The sequence below is a fragment of the Arachis hypogaea genome, chromosome 3 (genome assembly GCF_003086295.3).
Source record: "Arachis hypogaea cultivar Tifrunner chromosome 3, arahy.Tifrunner.gnm2.J5K5, whole genome shotgun sequence".
Taxonomy (NCBI): domain Eukaryota; kingdom Viridiplantae; phylum Streptophyta; class Magnoliopsida; order Fabales; family Fabaceae; genus Arachis; species Arachis hypogaea.
This window is the reverse complement of record NC_092038.1, coordinates 130,092,320-130,110,897: the sequence shown is the minus strand read 5'-3', so window position 1 is coordinate 130,110,897 and position 18,578 is coordinate 130,092,320. Positions and strand designations below refer to the sequence as shown.

The 18,578-nt window shown below is 28.5% G+C and overlaps 1 long non-coding RNA gene across 1 annotated transcript; it reads right to left on the bottom strand.

Moving 5' to 3' along the window:
- Positions 1-270: 270 nt before the first annotated feature.
- LOC112771416 (uncharacterized) lies at positions 271-4,578 on the bottom strand. Its single transcript, XR_003187059.2, has 2 exons — positions 3,821-4,578; positions 271-3,698 (listed from the first exon to the last, which is right to left on the bottom strand). It is a non-coding gene; the product is annotated as an uncharacterized lncRNA (long non-coding RNA).
- Between the last annotated feature and the right edge of the window lie 14,000 nt (positions 4,579-18,578).

Genomic DNA, 18,578 nt, shown 5'->3' with positions numbered 1-18,578 from the left:
ATTCGAATTCTTAGCCGTTCGCTTGGTCACCCTATCTACACCCATATCAACTTTAATTAGTCAAATCAACTGAAATGATCAATTTCTGGAATAAAATTATTCTTTTGATATCATCCTTCAATAGAAAGATATTTAGTTTTGGAGGACTAAATTATTCTCATGTATTTTGTTATAGAATTAATTAAATTAATACCTTAGTCATAAAATAATCATGGAACACTTTACTAAAGGGTAAGATAATATAATTAGTGTACTGAAAGAAGAAGAAGGAAAAAAAAAAGACGATATTCTTAAGAGGCCTACTACACATATAAGTCTTTTTGATTTATAAGTCTTACAAGTTGCTACACATACTGGCCTTTTAATGTGTTATTCAACTGTTTCCTGTTTTCAAAGCGCTACACTCACCATGTATTATGAACGACTCTTCCTCTTCCTCTTTCTCTTCCTCTTCCTACTCTTCTTCTTCGTTTTTTTTTTTCCGATTTTCATGATTTCTGAAATCAAGCTTTGAAATCGTTTTGAATATAATGGAACTTTAGAAATGCACCCAAACGATTACAGAAATACACCAAAAAAATTACAGAAATACACCCAAATAGTTACAGAAATTCACCCAAACGATTATAGAAATACACCCAAAAGATTACAGAAATACACCCAAAGGATTACAAATCTACACCCAAAGGATTTAAGAAATACACCCAAAATTCGTTGAAGTACACCTTATGTATAATTCAGAACTCTTTCTCTTTCTCCTCTTCATCTTCTGCTGCTTCTTCTTCTTCAAAAACGATTTCAGAGCTTGATGTCAAAAAACAATAGAAATTGAGAATAACGAAGAAAGAAAATAGAGAGAAAAACACGTAAATGAAGAAGAAGAAGAGGAAGACGAGGAAGAAGAACGTGCAGCAAGAAGAAGAAGAATAAGAAAGACAAGGCAAGAAACGAAAAGGCAAAAATGAAGAAGAATGGTTCAAAATGCGTTTTGAGCGTTAGTTTTAATTGGACTTGTAAGGCTTACAAGCCTTAATCGCTTGTATGCAAAGAATTTCTCTATTCTTAATTATACTATGCTCTAATAATCAGATCTCATCAAAAGAATGCCAAGTATGTGTAAATGTTATTATTGTAGGACAATCCATAATTTTCTTCATTTCTATCATTTATATGGTTCTTTTCCTTCAATTTTTCTCCCTTTTTTTGGGTGGAGACAGATAATAATTCTTTATCTGAGTTGCTATTTCGGTCTTGGTGCAAATTTTATAATCAAACGTCATTTAAAATGCTAAATAATTTTGAATTTTGCGTCAAAATATCAACAAATTTTAGAAAAATTGACTAAAAAATATAAAATTTTCATTGTGCTATATATTGTTGAAAATTTGGACAGTAAAACCAACAAAAATAAATTCGAATAAAAAATTTAATATTTATGAATTTTAGATATATGACTATTAAATGTCCTAATCATAATAGAAAATATACAAAAACTACTACTTGTGATTTAAGATTTTATTCTCATACTAATTAAATTTGAATAAATATTCAATGTGATCTCATAAATTTCAAGTGTAAATTCTTTTTTAGTTATCTGCAACTAAATGCAAAAGGCAAGATTCGAACATTTAATACTTAAATAAGTAAACGAGTGAATTAATTATTAGACTAATTTAAATTGGTTGTAAATTAAATTATTATTCCATTATATTAACTAATGTGTATTATATTAATTTCTAATTCAATAAGAAATTTTGTAGTTTTAACTCATACAAAAAATTTGAATAACTAAATTAAGCATTTAATTACTCGATTAAATTTGGTGAAAAGACTTCAATTTTGTTGATAATAAGATCATTTGAAAATAGTTTGTCTATCAAAATATTTTGGTGTGAATCACAAGTATTCTTTACAAGAGGCGAAGAAGGTTACATTTTAGTTTGATGGAATTATTTCTTCGTTCACAAAACCTGAACCAAAAGAAAAAAGAAATGTACTACTCAAATAGACACCATGTTATCCTCAAAATCTTTATGGTATTGTTTCATATAGTTTATATAATATATATAATTAAAATCAACGGTTAAAAATTACTATACATCGTTACAATGGAACATTTAAAAATTTTTCTATAGTTTAAAGAGTTAACTTTTTTCAACAGTGAAGCGTTATCCTTTCACCACTTCACCCGCTCTCTTTTCGCCACCGCCTCCCTCTCTTTCTGAAACTCTCTCTCCCTCAATCTAAATTTCTCGCTAAGCTTAAGACTCTGAGAAGAAGTTCAAACTCATCAATAACCATGTCTTCTCAAATAATATATATAAATAATTATAATTATATCTCTAACACGTTCTTTTAATTTTTTTTAATTTTCGTTTGAGATGTTCAGTTTAGAAATAAAAGAATAATAAAAATTATACTTCTAACAGATTTATTTTGTTTGTATTTGAATCTTAAAGTTAATCAATTACTATTGAATTCCACACAAATATGTATATCATTTTTAAAGAAAAAATGGAAGTAAATCCCATAAGATTTGACAAACACCATTATATTATTTCTTGCTTTCAAAACATCCAAACCTAAAGTTTAATTTACAGATAAAAAAGTTAGTTATCATATTTTTACTTCCCCCCCCCCCCCCCTTTTTCCAGATATACTACGAGTGTGCCACAAGCTGGTTCTAATTGAGTTTCACTTTCAAAGATTCACTTTTTGGAAAATGTTATATAGGTATCACCGTATCACTTATTATGGGTATATCCAAACCTAGAAAATTTTACGTTTAAAGTATAGTTACGATAGTAATGTGATTTCTTTTGGTACAACATTAAATTGGTAATGTGATTGGGACAGCAAGAAGCAAAACCAATAATTAATGAGTATTATTATGTACATTAAAACAAAAGCAAAATCTGCTAGGTTAATAGTATTTTTTAAATCGATAATATTAAAAAAACAAAAAAAAATCCAAATTTATCATATTTAATATTTATTAATTAATAAGACAAATTTTGACTATTTTTTACTAATATTTTTTTTGTTATCAAACGTTGCCGTTCCAAATAAAGCTGATATATATAATTTCTGGTGGGAGTAAAAAAGAAATATTAGAAAAGTAAAGTAAGGAAGGAATAATTCAAGGCAATAAAAAGTACGTAAAGGTGCAAAAATGAATTCTATTTCTCCTTTATGCAAATATATATGCAAAAGAATTATATGAAAACATTTATCCCTTTAGCAGCATCATATGGATCGTACAAGTACAGCATCATTCATCCATGGGAATGGGGACAAAGACATAATGGAAATGCGTACACAGCGTAGTGGAACGCAAGAATCAAGTGCGTGGAAAAGGAATTTTTTTGGTATATGAGCTATTAAAAAAGAACGATAAAAAAAAATTATATATCCAACAGACTAAGCCCAGCAGACAAAGAGAAAAAAATAATTAGAAACAAAAACCTTTCTCATTCTAATGGAGATAGACAAAAACCAAGAAGTAACTAAATCAAGATGTGCTTATAACATTGTTCTGTTTGATGATAATCTAAACAATAAAGATGAGATAATTAGATAGCTAGAATCAGATCACACTTGAGTAAGAAAAGATGAAATGAAACTAAGATAAGAAAGAGATGGATCAGGTGACTTAATAGGAGAAGAGAGATAGTGTTACCTCATATATCTATGTATTCCTGAAGTAAAAGTACCGTACAGACAGGGATGAGTAGTTGCAGTTGAAATTTGTAACATAGTTCAGTAGTTGCAGTTAATAATTAACTATTTTAGAAGAGAGTAAAAGTAATTTAGAACTTACTTAGGCTTATTGTCATGAACTCGTGAAGGTGGTAGTAGAAGTCATTTATTGCTGCTGCAGCATCATCAAGATTCTCATAGTCATGGCTAATCACCAAGCTAAGTGAAAGAAAGGTGTAATTAACAAAGCTTGTGAATCTTGATGATGCTCCACCGGCAAACAGTGACTGAGAGCAGATCAGATCTGTATACTCCATGAAGAAGAAGAAGAAGAAGAGCCCTAACCCTAACCCTAAAATGTGATAATTGAAAGGGGTACAAATTAGAGGGAGACCCACATCGACGGCAACAATAATGTATGTGTATGATGAGGGCAAAGCAGTAAAAGAAGAAGAGAAGTGAGAATGAAGAAGAGTAGCGTGAATAATGATGTATATATAGAGAGAGTGTGTAAGTAATAAATGAGATTGGTTGGTGCTTAATAAGATGTGTGTCAGAGAGAGAGAGAGAGAGAACGCAGTTATACATCGTAATCAAAATGACCAAATAAATAAGAGAGTGTATCCATTGTTGCGTTCTCCACAAGCACAAGCGTTTTCAAAGTGGGGGCCGAAAATTGACACCCCCTAGGGCTTCAGTTCCCCTAATTAGGTTACGCTTTTACCGGATTCTCCTCAAATAATGTTTAACCACCAAACACTCAAATTAAATTATATTCTCATTGCTCTATGTGCCTGTGCCCGTGGCCACCCAAGTTTTCTTTCTTAGTTACCAATTTACCATTTTGGCTTCCCATCTACTTTCTTCTTCCATCCATCTTTGCATCTCATCCTCTTGCCACACAAATATATGTCTGCTGCTTATATATATATATATAGTGAATGCTATGGTGTCTATCACTTTGCACCTAATTTATTAAAAAAATAAATAAATAATATTTAATAAATTTTGTATAATTTATTTTTTATTTTAAATATTTTATTTTTTACTTTAGAAAAAAAGTTAAGCGATTTAAACACTATAAAACTCACCTCTCTCTCTCTATCTATCTATATATATATATATATATATATACTTCTGCCTCTTGTGTTAACTTTACGAGATTAATTATCAATAATTTATTTTTTATTTTAAATATTTTATTTTTTACTTTAGAAGAGAAGTTAAACGATTTAAACACTATAAAACTCACCCCTCTCTCTCTCTCTCTCTCTATATATATATATATATATATATATATATATATATATATATATATATATATATATATATATATACTTCTGCCTCTTGTGTTAACTTTATGAGATTAATTATCAAGTTAAATTTTTTTATTTAATCTTTTAAATTCATTTCTTATTTTAAATTATCTAAAAAATAAAAATTAAAAAATAATTTTACAAACAAAATTAACTAATATTAATTAATTAAAAAATTGATTTTCTATACTTATTTTTTCATATCATTATGACCAAATTTTGAATATGTTATAAACATTAACACTTAATTGGTATTAACTTTTATATATATATATATATATATATATATATATATATTAAAATCAGTTTTTATATATTTATATATAAATATATATTATTTCATTTATTTTTAATATGTATTATCTAACATGGTTATAATTTATCTAACACATGTATTTTTTACATATTTTTCACCTAATATTCAAAAAAAATGTCATATAGTTTTTTTTATCAAACATAAAAAGACTCAAACTTGCAACCTTTTAAATGAATATGGAGAGACTATGTCATTTGAGTTATAACTGATTGAATTTCATATATCATAGTTAAACGCCCCAAAACGTATGATGATATGCATTCATGTATCTTTCATAAGTGAAATTTACGCATAGTTTTTCTAAGAAAAAAAAAATAAACCTCCTAAGAGATGTCTATGTAGCATTTTTCTTTAAACGCACTAATTTAAAACAATTATTAAGAAAATTCTAATTTTAATGACACGCGCTTACTTTGATTTATATTCCTCGTATGGAACATTAATGTGCATGTGAAGACGCTAAACTTGTACTCTACTTATTCCTAGACTAGATGCCCGAATAACACCGGAAAAAGGTTAACATAAATAAATAAATAAACAGGCGTGAATATATATAATATCATATCGATGATCTCACTTAGCTTAGGTTGTTGGCCTTATCTTCAAAAGTCACAAATCACAGTGAATTTTCCTTAATTTAAACATACAAAAACCCCAAGATAAAGGCTTGCATCAGAAAGCAACATACGGATATTATAATGGACTGAAGATCTTGAACGAATCAATTAATATAAATGGAACGAAATGCCGCACTGGTTACTTCTAAAAGATTCCAAGTGCGGGATTCCTTAGCTTCTGGATTTATCCATCCATTTGGTCAAATCATTGTATGTTCAACAACAGAAATCATCTTATCTTATTATTCTAATTTTAAAAGCAATTTAACTTGTTTTACTGCCATAGGCTTAGGGGTTGGGACCATCTTAAAGCGCCATGACATCTATCAATTATAACATTAAAATGTTGATATTTGTTTTATCAAAAATGTTATAATCAATCATGTATATATATTATTTAACTTATTTTAAATATATATTTTATATAAATAACTAATTTTATATCAATCATATTACGTATATACTAAAATTAATCACCAAAACAGTTATGATCAATATATACAAACACATTAATGACTATTTTTTATTTTATATGCATATATATGGCAAGCAAATTTTAATTAAAGCCTCATCTTTATTTTCTGAATTTTCATCCGCTATTATACTATATTTAGTGAATTATATGAATTTTGTTTAACCATAGTTTCCTTAACTTTACACTTTAAACAAGATAATTTAAATTTTAAATAGAATTTTTTAAATCTAAATAAAATAAAAAATGGCATGTAGGTAGATGAGATGATGGATAGCACCCCACCAAAAGTAGTATTGAGTAATTATGCAGACTGGACTGGGTTCCACAGCCTCCAGCTTTTCTCATTGTATGGGACAACCTCTCAAGTTGTGTTGTTGCTGCTATCTGATCTTATGAAAAAGTTGCATTATTAGGATTTTTTTTGTTATGCCTTTCATAGTACTAAAATTATGAATTATAATCGTGGGCAATGAAAAATATATACAAGTGATGTGCACTTGTAACCGCCAAGTAATTTATATGAATACTACAGCTGTCTTCACACTTCACAGTACGTTTGGGTCATTTCATTTGCGATTTACCCTCTCCTCTTGACATGACTTCTTTGGAGCTACCAAGCAAAAATTTACACTAAGGGGAATAATGATTTTCAATGTGGCGTTTATATATGTAAAGATTTTATTTTCAAATTTGAATGTGAACCTCTTTAAACGTACGTACTGTTGCACTACATACCCATTCATCATAATATATAGTTGCGCAATTAATAAATAACTGTACACAATAATCAAATGCTTAATTAGTATAATAATAGGGTCTCTTTCAACATATGCATAAAAAAGACGCCTTGATTCTGCCAATCTAAGATTTGTCCAACATAAAACAGCGGTGTTAACAGCAGAAACCTAGGTGCCACAAAAGTTACCACGTGGTTTTGACAAGGAAATCCCATATATACTATAAAATATTATTATCATAAAACTATTTTCCAAAATTTAATAAAAAATACGTATAGATAGATAATTATAGCTTTAACAATTATTATTAAAACATTCTTTATGCTATTCTTTTATATATATTTTATATTTTATTTTATAATATAAAATATATATACTTTTCTTACCTTCCTTCACTTATTAATTATTTTTAATATTAATTAAAAAGAAAAATCATACAAAAATATGTAAAAAATAATCCATAGAACGTTTTTTTTAGCAATGTATACGTGCGTGGAGAATCGAAGTGGTTACATATCAATATTAACTTTGGAGGAAAAAACAAAATATCTTTAGAATATACAAAAAAAGCCATAATACATGATTAATAAAATATATTATTTTTATTTAATATTTTAAATTTTAAATATTAAATTTTAAATTATAAATTTTAATAATATTAATAAAATAGGAAGAGTACATAAAGAGTATGCAAAGTTAATGAAATTGTGAAAGAATAAAAATAAAAAATAAAAATCTTTTTATTGATTATTAATTAATTGAAAATTATAATTATGAAAGTAAAATTTTATATATATATATATATATAATATATAATGATATCTATATTAATTTTAATTATAAAATCTATAAGAAAATACGTCGAAGTTATATTTATATAACGGTATATGTATATAGCATAGTGAATTCATAATAATTATGTATTTACAAAATATTGTTTCAATTCATCATATTTCATCAGCTTCGGGATGGGATATGGTTCTGAAGAATGAACTGGACAGTTCCAATAAGATTTTATTCTTGAACAAAAATCCAATAGACTTATTTGTATATATATATATATATATATATATATATATAACATTGGCTTATGAAACATAAAAACAAATAAAGATAAGGATAAATAAAATAAGATAAAGATAAGATAATAATAAAGACTAAAATTATAATTAAATTTGTGTATTTTATTGGGCTAAATTTGTGGGTTGTGAGATTTCTTTATTGTTGTCATGGGATAAGGTAGAAGAGTGATTTAATACGCTCCCGAAAGTTGGAGGATGAAAGATGTCAAGAACACCAAACTTATTCAAATTAAGATGGAAGGGTTGAGAAGACAAAGGTTTGGTGAAGATGTCAGCAAACTGCTCAGAAGAGGAAATAGGAAGAAGTTTCATCACTCCAACTTGATCTTTTTGTCGAACCAAGTGACAATCAACCTTTAAATGTTTGGTCCGTTCATGAAAAATCGGGTTAGCAGCAATATGAAGAGCACTCTAATTATCACAATATAAAACTAGTGGGCGGATAGGAGATATGCGTAAAAATTGTAACACATTTAGTATCTATTGAAGTTCACAAGTTGTGTTAGAAAGTGCACGATATTCTGCTTCAGTGGATGAGCGGGCAATGGTAGTTTGTTTCTTGGTCTTCCAAGAGACTAAAGAATTGTCTAAGAAGAAACAATAACCTGTTAAAGATCGCCGAGTATCAGGACATCCGGCTCAATCAGAGTCACTGAAGCCGAGAAGCTGAATTTATAATTCTCTTAGGAAAAAAAGTCCTTTATTGGGGCTAGTTTTCAGATATCGTAACACATGCTTGGCAGCATGAAGATGAAATTCAGTGGGAGATGCCATAAATTGACTTAATTGTTGAGTGGCATACATGATGTCCGGTCGAGTAGTGGTGAGATAGATAAGACGCCCAACTAAACGGCGATATACAAAAGGGTCAGATAGCAGGGGACTTTTATCTTGATATAATCTTGTGGTACTATCCATTGAAATAGAGGCAGGCTTAGTACCTAATAAACCAGAATCCTCCAAAAAATCAAGATAATATTTTCTCTGAAATAAATAAATTTTCTTTGCTGATTGAGCAACCTCAATACCCAAAAAATATTTTAATGGGTCCAAGTCTTTAATTCAAAAGTGTTGGTGCAAAATAGACTTAATGACAGCAAGTTCAGAAATGGAATTACTAGTGAGAACAATATCGTGAACATAGACTAGAAAGATAGAAATTTGAGCACTAGTGAATTTAACAAATAAACTATAATCAGATAATGTCTGCTGATATCCATAAGATAGCAAAAGATGAGAAAGCTTGTCCTACCACATACGACTAGATTGTCGTAAACCATATAGTTAGGGGTGGAAACAGGCCAGGCCAGGCCAGGCTTTGCTCTTAATAGGCCTGGCTTGTCATACAGTTGATTGGCCTGAGCTTGGCTTGCAGTCTATTATAGGCTCTTTATAAAGTATTAGGCTTGGCCTGACCTGAAACCTGTTAAAAGGCCTGATAATTTTTTTTACAAAAATAAAAATATTATTGAAACAAATTATTTTTTGATAAAAATAGTTATATGTAATATGTCATATATTTAATATTTATAAAAAATTTTAAACTTTTAACATATTTAAAATATACAAAAATATTTATAATAAAATATAATAAATTTAAAATATCTCATAATTTTATTAATAATAAATAATTATTATATGTTTAATCATATTTTAACAGGCTCAGGCAGGCCTGAGAGGCCTATAAGACTAATTAGTGAGCCTAGACCTGACCTATTAATGCATTAAGGCTTTTAAAAAAGTCTGAGCCTGTACCTATTTTATAACAGACCAGGCCAGGCCAGGCTGCAGGCCCCTGGCATGCTGCCTGACCTTTTTTCACCCCTACATATAGTGACTTTAGTAGCTTGCATCATTGATTCGGTCGATGAGATGTAAATTCGGGTGGCAGAGTCATATAAACATCCTCAAAAAGATCCCATGTAAGAAAGCATTATTGACATCCAACTGATGTATGGGCCAATGCTTTATAGAGGCCAATGCCAAAACTAATCTGATGGTGGCAGGCTTGACAACAGGGGGAGAAAATTTTTAAGAAATCAATACCTTCAGTCTGAGTGAATTCTTTAGCCACAAGGCGTGCTTTATATCGATCAACTGAACCATTAGGCATGCGTTTGATGCGATATACCCATTTACAGCCAACCGACTTAACACCTGTAGGGCAATCAATAAGACGCCAAGTTTTGTTTAGCTCAAGAGCATCCAACTCATCTTTCATAGCACTACACTAATTAGAGTGTTGATTGGCATTCTTAAAAGACTTTGACTCAACGTCAGAATATAGAGATAAAAGAAATATTTTATGTGAAGATGAAAGAGAAAAAAAAGACATGACTGAAGATAAAGGATACTTGCACTTTGAAGGAGATTGATTTGTAGAGATGAGAGAGGAATTGCACAAGTAATCAGCGAGATATGCTGGAGGTCAGTGAGGTCAGTCGGAATGACGAGGATGGGGTTGCTCGAGTGGTGAAGAAGGTGACGGGGGATGAGGAGGTGATGGTGGACTGGTGTCTAGTGCGGAAGGAGAGATGAGTGTGTGTGTGTGTGTGTGTGTGTGTGTGTGTGTGTGTGTGTGTGTGTGTGTGTGTGTGTGTGTGTGTGTGTGTGTGTGTGTGTGTGTGTGTGTTGAAAGAGATTCAGTGGTTATGGGTTCAACTTAGTTAGAAAACGACAATGAAGAAGAAGGAGAGGTTGTTGGAGAAAATAAAGAATTAAATGGAGTTGGGTCAATGGATATAGGTGAAGGTTCAACTGAAAGACTAACTGAATCTTGTTTTTGAGAAGATGTGTTTGACAATATTGGGATGAGTGTATGAAAATGTACATTTTTTTTGACTAAGGGCAAGATCATTTTATAAAAAAAATCATATTTCTAGAAATTTCAATTCTTTTATCTTTTAAAGCATAAATAATATATCCTTAAAACCATGTTGAAAGGCAATAAACACAGCCTTTTTGGCTCTTGGATCAAATTTTGATCTGTTTGCCATTAGGGTAGAAACAAAATATAAGCATCGAAAAATTTTAAGGTCATGATAATTTGGTGGATGATTGAATAAAATCTCAAATGGTGTTTTAAAATTAATTGTGGATGATGAAACTCTGTTAAGTAAATAAACAACATGTTTAACAGCATAAGACTAAAAAGATGATGGTAAATTAGATTGAAATATAAGAGTACGAGCTATATTCAAAATATGTTAATGCCTTGCATTCTACCCTTCCATTTCGTTGAGGAGTTTCAACACAACTATGTTGATGTATCCCTTTGAAGTATAAAAATCATGTAAAATAAATTTTGGTCCATTATCGGAACGAATAGTTTTGATTTTAGAGTTGAATTGTGTTTCAACTAAAGTAATTAAATCTTTTACATGATTTTACACTTCTCCTTTTGATTTTAATAAAATAACCCATGTAAAGCGGCTAAAATCATCAACAATAGTAAAAAAATATTTATGAATATGAATAGAATTTTGTTGAAACGAACCCCAAATATTAAAATGTAATAAATCAAAACTTGCATTGGCTTTGTTAAAACCTTAAGAAAATGAAAGTTTCTTTTGTTTAGAAAAATGACAAATGTCACAAGTCTCGTCATGATGCATAGAGTATAGAGATAAAAGAAAAATGTTTATGTAAATGATTAGGTCTTTGTCCAGAAAGGTGTCTTAAACGAAAATGCCATATATTTGAAGGTGTAATGGGTGGAGATTGGATGGAATTTATGGAGTGTGTAGTGGATAGATTTTTACCGAAATTGGGTTCAAAGATATATAATCCCTTTCTCATTCTGCCCAAATCAATCGTCCCCAAATTGTTGCTCTGTATAGTGCAGGAAGAAGATGAAAAAGTGAGTTTACATACAAGTGCTGAAGTAATTTTTGAGACGGAGATAATATTAAAGTTGGAATGAGGTAAATAAAGAATATCATGAAGAACCAAAAATGGTAAAAATTAAACAATGCCTTTATAAAAATAGTAATTTGAGAACTATTTGGTAGATGAACAATAATAGGAGAAATTTGTGCGTAAGAAATAAACCAAGATAAATTTGATGCAATGTGATATGTGGCACCAGAATCAATGATCCAAGTATTTAAGAATGAATTTCAATTTGAAAAATTGTTAATAATAGAAAAAGTATTAAAAGAACAAAGATAATGAATAGTTGGACTTGACAAAAGTTTAAGTTGGTTTGAAGGATGTGTTTTTTTATTGGAAGAAAGTGTCATGAAAGGAAAGTATTGGGCTGACGAAAGGTCCAACGTCCAAAAGAGGCTCTTGATGAAGTTGCGCGTGTGCCCTTTTCTCTTTGATCTAAGATAGAGTAAGAAGGTTGATTATTTATAGTGGAAAGGAAGGTTGAAGGGGTTTTAGGATCTGAATTGGTTGGTTTATCCATGGAGGAGCTCTAATACCATAATATAACGGAAAAAGCATATAAAGAGTATGCAAACATAATAAAATTGTGAAAGAATAAGAAAAGAAAAGAAAAAATAAAAAAAATTTATTGATTGTTGATTGATTGAAAATTGTAAACTATGAATGTAAAACTATATATATATATATATATATATATATATATATATATATAGGGTATTGGCTTATGAAAGATAAAAGCAAATAAAGATAAGATAAAGACAAAGACTAAAATTATAATTAAATTTGTGTATTCTATTGGGTTGAATTTGAGAATTATGAGACCTCTTTATTATTGCTATGGACTAAAATAAAAGAGTGATTTAATAAAATTTAAAAATAAATATTAATTAATAAATAATTTTTACCCAACTTTTTTATAAATAAGATTTTAGTTATCCTTTATAATTTGTTCAATTATTATTAAAAAAATTATTTGTGTCAAATCAATTTTTTAATCTTAGTTAATTAAACTAAATTATTAAACCATGATAAAACGTAGTTTACAAATTGAGAAAGTATAGGGAACCAATAGCCTAAGCGTAGAATGTGTACAATAGAAGTTTAGGAAGTATTAGAGATATGACCATTAGTGTTACATTGTCCTGTTAGGTTACGTTTTTGGGATGAGTGGATTCATGACATGGTATTAGAGTTCTAGATCCGAAAGGTCAAGGATTCGATCCTTGATGAACTCCAAAATCAACTTAACGTTTTGGGATGAGTGATTTTATGACATGAGATGTTTATTATCCCTGGTATCCGGATGATATGGGATGATGTTCATTTTATTCATGGACCAAATATTTAGCCCATTGTACATATTGTACGCTTAAGTCATTGGTTCCCTAGCACTACCCTTACAAATTACAATAGGTTTTAAAAAATACCTCATTTTACAATTTTTTAAAATTTTCAATCCATATAAGTTTTTTAATATGTTTCATATTTTGAGCCACAGAAAATTAAAAAAGAAACTGAAAATAAAAATAAAAATAAATTAAAAGTTGAAAATGACGAACAGCTTCAAACGCAATATGGATTTTTATTTTTTTATATCTAACATGGAAGAGAATGTATATAGTTTGAATGACACCTTTATATATTATATACACACGACACAAGTGTATAAATATATTAGGATTTTTTATTTTTTGGTTGTTTATAAGATTCTAATTAAATTTATTGTCGGAGAAGTATAAGCATTATACATACGAACGATATCTCTAATAAGATGTCCATTCTTAATTTTCTTATTCTTGTTCTTTGAGTTTTTAATTTCTGTTTTGTTTTTATTTTAATTTTTTAATCTTTATTTTTATATTTTGATATTTTTTAAAAAATTTTTTGCTGGAACACGTTAAGAAAATTGGATATATTGAAAAAATTAAAAAAAATGTAAAATAAAATCTCTTTGAAATAAAAATTACTGCAATTTACAAAATAAATTTTACCATAGTTTAGTAATAATTTAGTTTAATTAACTAAAATTAAAAAATAATTAATCTTAATTACAAATTAATTTTTTCAATAATAATTGAATAAATCACAGAAAGTAACTAACCCCTATTTATGAAAGGGTTAGCTAGAAATCATCTAACTAATAATATTAATAAAAAATATTGGATTAATCAATATAAACGTCTTTGAATTATTCAAATACTAACAATAATAACTCCTCTTTTTATTATTAAAAAAATAATCTTAAATAATTTAAAAATGTCTACGAAATATTCATCTATAAAAAAAACATATTCCGTTAATAAAAATGTCTAATATGACAAACGAAAAAATATATGTAACAAACAAAAATGCTAACAGACAACACATTTTCAATTTTTTCAATTTCTTAACCCTAATACCCTTATTTAAAATCTAATCATTCTTCTCTCGGTCTCTATCCCTCCACTTTTCTGGTGCCATAGCCAGGCCAAGTTACTGCCAGGGTGTTTTCTTCTCTTCCAGATACTAGAAATTACTGCATAACAACCAGTAACCACTACAATGCAATAACCACTAACAAAAATTGAAAAGCACATAAAAAAAGAAGAATAGAAGATCTGATAATAAAAAAGAAAGAAGAATATAATGGAGGACGCATGGCTCAACAGTGATAGCACCAGCAAGGACAAAGCCGGCCATGGCAATAGCGAAGACCCTTCATTGTTCGCGTTTTCTGCCTCGCATCTCACTCTTTTTAGTGGCCTCCCTCTGATGATTTCTCTATCTCTTGAATCAGAGCAAAAAATAGTGTGAGAAGTCAAATTTCAAGCATCAATCATCCCAAAACCTAATTGATTCGAAGTGGCATATGAATTCTTAGGTGGTCTTCGTTGTCTATATTACCTGAAACAAGCAAATCGATTAAAGAAGACTTTGGAGACTCAGTTATTGTAGATGAATGTTTCCGATAGTTATGGATTCCAAAGGCTCTTGCTAGTGACGGATCCGGAAAGTTTTGATGGCGGAGACAAAATATATATTATATGATAATAAGGTGAAAACTCAGGTGAAGTGGACTTCACGTGAAGTTGATACTTCTGAGCCGTTAGATGAAAATTTAGTCAAATCAGTCAAATCATCTAATGGCTCTCAGATATCAACTTCACGTGAAGTCGATTGCACATGAGTTTCCACCTAATAATAATTTAGATTTAACTAATATGTGTTTTAATGACACATGACAAACTTACTATTAGTAGAGGTTTTAAATTTTTTCATTTGATAACTTCTAAATAAATACATTACAAACTTAAATTTTTTGTATTTCCAATAAAAATATTTTCAATTTGTAATCTTAATATCTGCCTTTAGGACACAAGATAAATAAACTATAATAATTTTTATAATAAAAATATTATATTACATAAAAATCAGTTATAAAATTATTCATTAACTATTATATATTTTTGTATAACTATATTTATTATTTAATTCATTTTCAATATATATTTTATATTTCAATATGTACTCTATATAGATAGTTATTTTTTATGTGCATATGACATAATTATTGTTATAATTATATTTTATTATTATAAAATATAATTAATCTTCAAAATATATAATTTATAAATTAAAATACTAAAATAATAATTTAAAAAATAATATATAATTTATAATTCTATTTTTTCGGTTTCATATTTTTAAAAAAATTGAGTAATTTTTTTAACAATACAATTGAAATGTCTCTTTTATATATATATATATATATATATATATATATATATATATATATATATATATCACCAAATAATTATTAAAAATTCACTTCTCACACAATTAAAAGTCAACTCTCAGTGATATTTATAGTTAAATTTTTTTTCAATTAATGTAGTTGCTACAAAAAAACTAAAACTAATTTTAAAAAAAAGATAAATAATATATTTTGAGTTCATTTTTAAGAAAGACCACCAATTTTATTTAAATTGAGAATTGATCATTCTAATAAACATCTAAGATAAAATTCTTAAACTGATTATTTAAGTACCAAAAGTTGAGTTAAAAATTATTGTGGGGTCAAATTCAATAATTTAATAGAAACAAATAAATATTATTATCATATACTACTCAAAAAATTTTCAAATTGTAGTGGAGGCGCTTGCCCCACTCCATAGTATATAGATCCATCCCTGGCTCTTGCTAGAAGCTTCCTCAAATCAAACATTGAGCAAGGCAAACACAAAGAGACATGAATGAGACAATGTAAGTACAGAAAGGGAGAGGGAGTTAGAAAAAGTGAGAGAAGATGAGAGGGGGAGAAAAGAAAAGGGGATGGAGTTGCGGTGGTGGTGATTTGTCGGCTCTATCGCATACAGTAAGTGAATGAGTTAGGCAATGGCTAAATGAAAGGAGAAAAGAGGTTGAGAGAAAATTAGAGGGTTTAAGATTTTTAAATTGGGAATGAAAACATAATGGATCACGTTAGTTTTTTTATTTGTCACATATATTTTTTAATTTGTCATGTCAGATATTTTTTTAACGGAATACGTCTTTTTTACGAATAAATATTTCATGCACATTTTTAAATTATTTAAGATTATTTTTATTTATAATAAAAGTCAGAGTTATTATTGTCAGCGTCAAAATATTTTGTGGACCTTTTGTATGGTTAACCCAAAAATATTAGTCCTCTCACATTTTTGGTAAAAAAAATATTCACCTTAATTAAAATATAATTAATGTATATGAAAACGTTGGTGCCATATGTTTAGAGGTATTCAAATTCAAACTAAACCAAATTAAATCGTTTATTCAATCAAATTCAAACTGAAAATCCATTAAAACCACACTAATTTGAATTTGATTGGATTCTATTTTTTGTAAACGGTTGGATCAGATTGAATTTTGATCTACTTTTCATAACCGATCCAATCTAATTCAAATCGCACAATGTACTATAATATTATTATTTTATTATTATAATATATTCAATTTGTTATATATTTTTATATTATTCATATATTATTATTATATAATAAATATTTTATATTCAAAATATTATTTATTTTAACTAATCTATAATTTTATTTCTATTGTTATGTTATCGTTAATTTTTTAGGATATTATTGAAATTTGTTATGTTATTGTTGATTATTTAAAATTTGATGTTGAGACTTATTATATATATTTAATTTTTTTAATTTATAAAATAGTAAATTCAATCAAACCCAAACCGTTTAAAATTTTAACCCAAAACCAATTCAAACCGCACCGCAAACACCGTACCTATGCCGCATGATATCAATCACATTTCACATGTTCTTCCTCATCTTGTCACTTTTACGTGTTTGCCCCTCTGTACGGACAAGTGGTTCCTACTCTCTTCGACGCGCTCACTCATCAACTTCCTCGGACATTTTGTACACATGCATTGACATATATTCCACTGCTAAATTAATGATTAAGGATTCAAGATTCATGCGATGCATCTTAACTCTTAACTCTTAACTCTTTCTTGCCGGCTAGTGGCTGCTCCCATTCATTTAACTCACTCTTATCATGTTTTAAAATTGATTTTCATATATATTATATATATTAATAGTTAAAATTAAGTCACAAATGGAAGAAAAATATATGAAAGTTAAGATGAAATAGAGTTCCATAATATCATGTATAAAAATTATTTTTGTTTTGGGAACAACTCTAATAAAAGCTTACGTGAAGAGAGGATTAGTCTAACATATATAAATGACGTCTCAGTTTATTTTATACATAGGCACATTCGAATATATATGTGTTCTCTAGGCTGCGCTGTTACCTCCAAGAATCCTATACTGATAGGAAAAATCCATTTTGAATTTCATATACCATTTTTCATTGCATTGGATCGAATAATAATACTGATGACTCACCCTTTTTTGTCAGGTGAAGTTAATTCATGGGTCCAATAAATCCGATAGTTGGTTACCTGTCCTAATTATTATTAGGTGGAAACTCACGTGCAGTTAACTTCACGTGAAGTTGATAGAACTGTTAGATGATTTGACTAATTTAACTAAATTTTTATCTAACGGCTCTCAGATATTAACTTCACACGTGAAGTCGACTTCATCTGAGTTTTCACCTTATTATTAAGCATGCATGTTCACTAGCAGTGATTAGAGGTAAATAATAATGCTTAACTACTAGTAACTAATTACTATTTACATTTGTAATTAATTATTCGGATCACTTCCGATCCTGCTAGCTAGCAGTATAATTGATGAATACTCTTGATTAATTATGAGTTAGCAATAATCAATATATATAACAAGGACTACTACTGAGTGTTCTAAGTATGCCTGCCATCAAATTTTGAAATTAATCCCACACTTAAATAAGTTGTTGTAATTTATTGAAGCGATGAAACTGGTTTCATAATTAATTTTATTGGCAAAAAAAAAACCCTTATTATTGTTGGCTGTCA